Raw genomic sequence first — 7,683 nt, 5'->3', positions numbered from 1 at the left:
TTTACAGATGGGGAAATGAGGCCCAGAAAGATGAAGTGAATGGTCTAAGGGTGCGCAGGAGGCCGGGGGCAGAGCTGGGAGTGGAACCAGGTGCCCTGTGTCACAGTGCACTGCCTTACCCACAAGATCCATTTTCCTTTAACACTAAACCGAGCTCAGCCAGTGACTGTTTTACGCAGGTCAGACGTAGGCCTAACCACAGTGACCCTTGCATTAACAGGTCTTTATAGGAAGCCTCAAAAAGGAGAAGTGAAATACAGAAGTGCAGAGCCATGTTCTCCCCCGGGACACGCACACATGGGTGTGAGCTGCATGCGCCCATTGAACTGGACACTTGCTGGCCCACTCGTATAACCTCATTAAGGGTTATAGTGTGTGAAGGGGACACGCACATGTGCCCCCTTTTGGACAGGTGGGGAAACTGAGGCATAGAGCACTTGGCAGCCTGGTGTTCAGAGATGCCGAGCATCTGCAGCACCTCTGAAAGTCCGGGGTCTGAATGACTTGCACGGGGCACACAGCAAAGCAATGCCAGCCAAGAAGAGAAGCTGGGTCTCCCATCACCTAGGCTGGTGAGCTAACCACAGGAGCTGCCACCTCTGTAGCTTTAGTCGCTGTCCTGGACTCCTGTGAGGGAACCCAACCCAGATTTTTCTAAGGGACACCAGGGCTATGATAGCTGACCACCCCGCTGCTCTTCCTGCTTCCCCAGCACTAGTCTCAGCGGTCACTGTTTCCTCTCCCACCTGTGCACGGGCTGTGCAGTGCGGAGAGTGGGTAGAACCAGCCGTGTTATCAAAGCCAATCTGGGATCAGACATGGGAACACCCTTTGCATTTCTGTGGTGCCTTTCATTCCCGGGGCTCAGCAGACATTCACTACGTAGGCCTTACCACATCCCTGTGGGAGGAGGCCAGGGCTAGATTCATAAAGCCTCCTGCCAGACTTACGCTGTGCTTTTCAGCCAAGCAGCCCAAGGACCTTCCCAACACAGGTATCCCCTCTTCACAGAGAGAAGGGGACTTGCTGAAGGTCAAACATCAAGTCAGGGCAGCGGAACCAAGATCTAACTCCCAGTCTTTAGCACCATGCACTGGACCATGCTGCCTGGCATCTTCCCTGCCCCACTTCCTGCAGCGCTGGCTGCTGCTCAGAGGTTCCCCAGCTTCGTACTGACCCAGGCCTAGCCTGCCTGGCTGCCTATCCTGTCACTGAGAGTCACTTCCCCTCGCTGTGCCCCCATTTCCCCATCTGTAGAATGATACCTTTGCCATACAGCCCTTCTGAGACATCACCAATCGATCGTGGTAAAGTGCTTTGAGATCCTTGGGCGAAATAGGCGGCAGAAGGGAAAATACATATTTACTGACGGCCCACTGGTGAGCTCCCTCCAGGACAGCAGAGCCTCCATCGGAACGCAGGGTCCAAACACAACAGGAGCTGAAGCTGCAGCTCTGGCTTCCTTTGGCTGGAGTCAATTTATCTGCTGGCGTGTGTTGCCCTCTGTTGTCCATCTTGCTCAATTGCAAAAGTGAAGGAGGACTTGTGGCACCTTAGAGACTAACCAATTTATTTGAGCATGAGCTGTAGCTCACGAAAGCTCATGCTCAAATAAATTGGCTAGTCTCTAAGGGGCCACAAGTCCTCCTTTTCTTTTTGCGAATACAGACTAACACGGCTGTTACTCTGAAAATTGCAAAAGTGGTTTCCTGCCCAGTAAGTCGTGTCTATGTATTTACACCCTCCCCGCCTTGGGTTTGTGAGCCCCCCAAAACGCATCCAAGAGCAGCCTTGTTACGTGATGTGAAGAAGGAACTGGGAAGAAGCTACAGACCCTAAATTACCAAACTTTCTGGATTCCTCCTTCCCCTGTAGATAAGCCTAAAACACTGAGGTTTTACATGCGTTGCACGGCTGATTATGGCTTTGTATAGCACCTCGCAGGCCCTACTGAACCAGGGAATAATGGGGAGCAGAGTGGCTAGTGCAGCCACTTGCAGTCTGGACACCTGGATTCTGGTTCTGGATCTCTATGGTTGTTGTTTCTAGCACTGTCCCCAGTGCGCTAGAAGCTGTACAAACAGAACTCATGGTCCCTGCCCCAGCAGCCTTACAAAGGCCTTGATCCTGAAGCTGACCCCAGGGAGAATTCTGAGGACTTCAGTGGGGCTACACATGAGTACAAGAGCTCACCCCTATGAGGCAACTATGGGATTGCAAGATGTATCTCTGACACCCTCTGTGCAAATCATGTAAACGTTCTAGTCCTCCCGCATCTGCAGGAGTGGGGATAACACCAGAGTACAACCAAATCTTGGAGACATCAGAGCTGCTCCACTGAGCACAAGTGGGTGTGATCCAGGAGTAGGGAGGCTGGCAGGTAAGGGATTCCCCCTGGAGGACTTAGCCAAATCTAGGCAAACCTGCTAGCGATCCCCATGCTTACAAGCTCACCCCAGGATGAAATTCAATAAAGACAAGTGCAAAGTACTTCACTGTGGAAGGAAAAATCAAATGCACACCTACAGAATGGGGAATAACGGGCCAGGTGGAAGTGCTGCTGGAAGGGATCTGGGGTAATAGTGGATCACAAGTCGAATGTGTGTCAATGTGACGCAGCTGTGAAAAAGGCTAATAGTCTGGGGTGTATTAACAGGAGTGTCGTATGTAAGCCACGGGAGGTAATCACCCCACTCTACTTGGAACTGGTTAGGCCTCAGCTGGAGGACTGTGTCCAGTTCTGGATGCCTCACTTTAGGAAAGATGTGGACAAATTGTAGAGCATTGGAGGAGAGCAACGGAAATATAACAGGTTTAGAAAACCTGACCTATGAGGAAAGCTTAGAAAAAAGACACTAAAGGGAGATATGATCAATGTCTATAAAATCACAAATGGTGTCGAGAAAGTTAATAAGGAAGTGTTATTTACCCCTTCACATAACACATGAACCAGGGGTTACACAATAATATAAATAGGCAGCTAGTTTAAGACAAACATAAGGAAGTTCATCTTCACACACAGTCAACCTGTGGAACTCATTGCCAGGGGATGTTGTGAAGGATAAGTTCATGGAGGCTAGGTCCATCACTAGCTGTTGGCCGAGATGGTCAGGGACACAGCCCCATGTTCTGGGTGTTCCTAAACCAGAAGGTGGAACTGGACAACAGGAGATGGATCACTCACCAAATTGCCCTGTTCTGTTCAGTCCCTCTGAAGTACTTGACATTAGCCACTGTCAGAAGACAAGACACTGGGCTAGATGGACCATTGATCTGACCCAGTCTGGCTGCTCTTATGAAAGATTAACAAAACTAGGCATGTTTAGTCGTCAGAGAAGAAGACTGGGGGGGAGACCAGATAACAGTCTTCAAAAACGTTAAGGGCTGTTACAAAGACGACTGGGACCAATTGCTCTCCACGTCCATTGGAGGTAGGATGAGAAGTAATGGGCTTAATCTGCAGCAAGGGAGATTTAGGTTAGAGATTAGGGGAAACTTTAACTCTAAGAGTAGTTAAGCTCTGGAATAGGCCTACAAGGGAGGTTGGAGGTTTTTAAGGACAGGTTGGACAAACACCTATCAGGGCTGGTCTAGGTTTACTTGGTCCTGCCCCAGTGCAGGGGGCTGGACTTGATGACTTCTCAAGGTTCTGACGTTTCCATGACTCTCTGATTCTATGCTTACAGTCCAGCTAGTGCTGCCCCGGTTTTGACAGTAGCATAGACAGGACCTAAAACCAACTGCTTTTCTGCAGCAGGGCCTGGCCCGAAACACCTTCAAGAAAATATTTCCACTGTGTGTGTGGATTGGATCCAGCAGCTGGCTTTAATTTTTAGCAAGGAATGAACTGATGCACTGTTAGCTGCAGAACATATCTCAGTGAGAATGAACTCAAAAGCCGAGTGTCTGGGGGCAGATGGCTGGCAGCTGAGGGAGATTTCACAACAGCTTGACTCCAACGTTGCAGGAACTTCTTCTGGAATGATGCAAGTTATGTAGAATTCCCTCCTTTTGCTGGGTTTGTTCTTGGAATTGCCATTTTAGGAGGGGTTGGCAGGGATCCGCTCCTCACCCTCCCAGGACTGAACAGAAACAGCTGTTCCCAGAGGGGGTCAAACCTCTCACAAGTTCATGGGGCAATATCAAAAAGCATCATCCTTGGAGACTGGGGAGAGACCAGCCGGGTTAGAGTCAACAAGCAGCGGCACTCAAGCCCCAGTTCCAAACACACCTGGACTTTGGGGCAGTTTGGAGCCAGATCCGAACACAGGGCATGAACCCCTCCTGCAGGAGAAGTGGTCATCACACAAATACCAGGGCAGGTTGCCAACACCTTGAGCTTCCAGAGCATCTTCGAGCATGGGATTTAAAGCACGTTTAACAGGGCCGAATGAAGGCCTCGTTTACACAAAGTTGTATCATTGTAACTAGGCTGGCACAACCATCTTAGCGTGGATGCAGTAGGTCAATATACAGTCGTCCTACATGCTGGGATAGCTTATTCCCCGTCCCATGTGGGAAGAGCCATACGGGTATAAATGTGCCCATGCCAGGGGGACTGTGCTGCTTTAACTAAACAGGCACCATCCGTGTGCACCGACAATGCCCCAAACTTAGCCAACAGAAGGCAGAGACTAGGAGAAGTGTCTGTCCAAGGGGGTTGCACAGATTAATTACATCAGTGGGTAGACAAAGCCTCACATGTCCCTTTGGAGGGGAGTTGGTTTAAGACATTTATCTGCGACCCAAAGGCATCTTTTTAGTGTTTCCGGCTGTTACCCCACAGCCACGCTGCAGCATCCTTTGTACCTCTCTAGAGGAGGCTGCAGTTAGAGTGACAAAACCAACCCCAGGTCATCTCTGCTCTCGTCGATAATACGCCGCTCAGAAGCTTGTAAGAGGCTTGTAAAAAGCTCAGGAGTTGATCTTATGGTTAGAAAATGAGGCTTAAGAGGACGTGAGATCAGCACAGGACAAGGCCAAGATCTCACCTTGATCAAAAAACCTCAAGGTAATAAAAAGATCCTGCATCACTTTGGTTTTAGGAATTGTTAAAATCGTTGTAGATTAAGTTGATAAAAGCACCCAAGACCCTGTGTCTGCTAGTGGAGCACGAAGGAAGGCATGGGAGAGGAGGAAGGGTGGTATGGATTAAAAGCCGAGAATCTGGGTCAGTACCCCTGCTTGCCATGTACTCGCTTCCGTGAGAGACACTCGCTGTACGGCCTTGAATAAGTCACTTCAGCCCGAGCCTCTGTTTCAGCAGCCAGGCCCCTTCAACACCTCAGGGGTAGGGTTAATTCAATTTGCAGATCTACCAACAGGCGGCAGCAGAAGCCCTTAGCCTCAACAGGCCATTTAATCCACGGCGGACTCTTGCAGCTTAGACGCTTCAGCCACCGGTGTGGAAAAGCTAGGGTAAGTTTTCAGTACGGAGGCACTCAGAGGTCAAAGCATTTACAGAGAGAGAAACCGCAACAGTTGGAGAACAGGAACAAGTGGGAATTTGCCCTTCTGATTTGGCGTAAGTGCACTAAAAATTGATTGGTTTCTCCAGCTGTAAGGAGCCTTCACAGAGCCTGGCCCAACACAGGGTTTGCTTTCCCTCAGCCAGGATTGGGAAGTCAGGATTTTGCCCACATGTTCACATTTTTAAAAGTCACACACAGTAAAAACCAACCAACCATTAGTTTGTAACCATCCCAATTGTCTTACGCACCTCCCCAGGCTGCCAGGAGAGTCCTTTGAGTTCTAGATAGTCGCCTTAGATAAGGACTGGGCTGCACTAGCCACCTGCTTGTAGATCTGCAGCCTGGCAGGTATCTGAGCAGGGTGACTCTCCCCCAGTTACTCCTCAGGACACCTGGCTGTCTAGCTAGGATATGTACACCTCCCCACTCTGCCCATGTCACAGCCTGGGATTGCATTTTGACCAAGAGCAGCATCCTGAGCAGGGGGCAGGGTGTGCAAGAGAAAGGCTACTATGGTTTAAAATCGAGGGCAAGGCCCAGATGGCAGCTTCCCCAGAGCTAAGTCCATTAGTCTGACCTCACAGGGTACTCAAGGCACCATAAAGTTAGGGGAGAATTGGCCCCTTTATCCTTTCACAACATGCTCTGTTCAGAAGGGGTGCTAATCAGGAATTCGTTCAGGCACTTTGAACAGCATACACAATTGAGGCCTAAAATTTACTCCACTTTGAAACAGTCTGGAGGGAGGGGGCCCATAAACCTTCCTTGGGGTAGATTTTTAGTAATAAAACCATCCAGAGGCCCAGCCCCATTACATCTGTTACCACCATTTAAAATTCCCCCTACCAAAAGGGCCTCTTTTAATGCAAGGCCATAGTGACCTAGTGGATGAGGGTCAAGGGCTGGGACCTAAAACTTCTAGTCCCAGATCTGCCATCCACTGGGCTTGCCTAGGCTAGGCCAAGAGGCCTTTTTAAAAAGTGTGGTAGCCAACGAAGGTCAATAAAGCTGCGGTTTCACTAAGAAAAACTTTAACTGCTGTGAAGCTAACCTGGTAACTGGTGTTAAAATCCTAGTGTAGTTTTAAGACATTGTTAATTGGCCACACAGCTCTCCAGCTCAGTCTTCACTGGGAAAGACAGAGGAGCCACTGCTACCCCGGTCCCTCACTGTAAAAAGCATAGGAGCCAAGGCATTGCATTTTTAATAGTCTAGGCTAGTGGTCCCCAAACTTCTTAGAAAGGTGACTCACCCACCACAGTGTCTTTTCTGCAACCCTCCCGGGGTCCAAATTTGTGGGTGTGGGCCAAAACCATAGGCCAGCATCCTTCCCCTCCACCATTCTCTCTCTTCCATTTCAGCACTGCATCTCTAATCCCAGCCTGGTGCAGAGGGGAAGCACCCCCTGGATGGGAAGGAGGACAGGGGACTGGAGAGCAAGCCTGCCCTGCACTCACGCCACAGCTCCCATCCCTGGACCTGACACCCCACTCCAGGAAATGTGACCTGGTGCACATGATCACAGTCCCACCCCTTGGTGACAGAGGTGGCCAGTCCAAACCGGAGTGGCACTGTCTCACAGTGCCTAGTCCCACTGTTACAATGTGAGTGGGGTGGACCCCTCTGGCCAGGGGCCTGCTGTGGAGGGGAGATACCAGTTCACAACCTGGTTGTGACCCAATGTGTGGGAAACGCCAAGCAAGGTAAAGTCAAGGTGCATTGCCCGAGGGGGAAATACAACTGATGTAGACTCTGGCAGGTGCATGACTCGTGTGTGTCACTGGCTTCAGGCTAGCAGACCTGGGTTCAATCCCCACTGCTGACAAGCCATGCAGACAGATCATGTGACACACAGGAAAAAAAACTAGATCACACTTAGCTATTAGAGTTGACAGTAGGAAGAGCCCAGGGTCATTCCAGGTGAGCTCCTGGGGATCAAGGCAGGGCCACCGTGAACAGTACAGGTTCTAGGATCCTGTCTGTTTTAAGTGTCGACCAGCATTGGCGCTTTCCCATTTGACCTTCGAGGCTGCTTCGCAGTCTGAGATCTCCCCTCTCCTGCTATTTATTCTAGTTTATTTTTCCAAGTACCATCCCATTACCGCTGGTTACTCCTCCTCCACTCCCTTCCTGCTCCTTGTTTATAGACAGCTACACCCACTGGCCAGAGCTAACCCTTTGCAGGTTACACACAGCAAGCTGGGTTTGCGAG

Source organism: Natator depressus, chromosome 20 (assembly GCF_965152275.1).
Source record: "Natator depressus isolate rNatDep1 chromosome 20, rNatDep2.hap1, whole genome shotgun sequence".
Lineage (NCBI taxonomy): Eukaryota > Metazoa > Chordata > Testudines > Cheloniidae > Natator > Natator depressus.
This window is presented reverse-complemented; position numbering follows the sequence as displayed.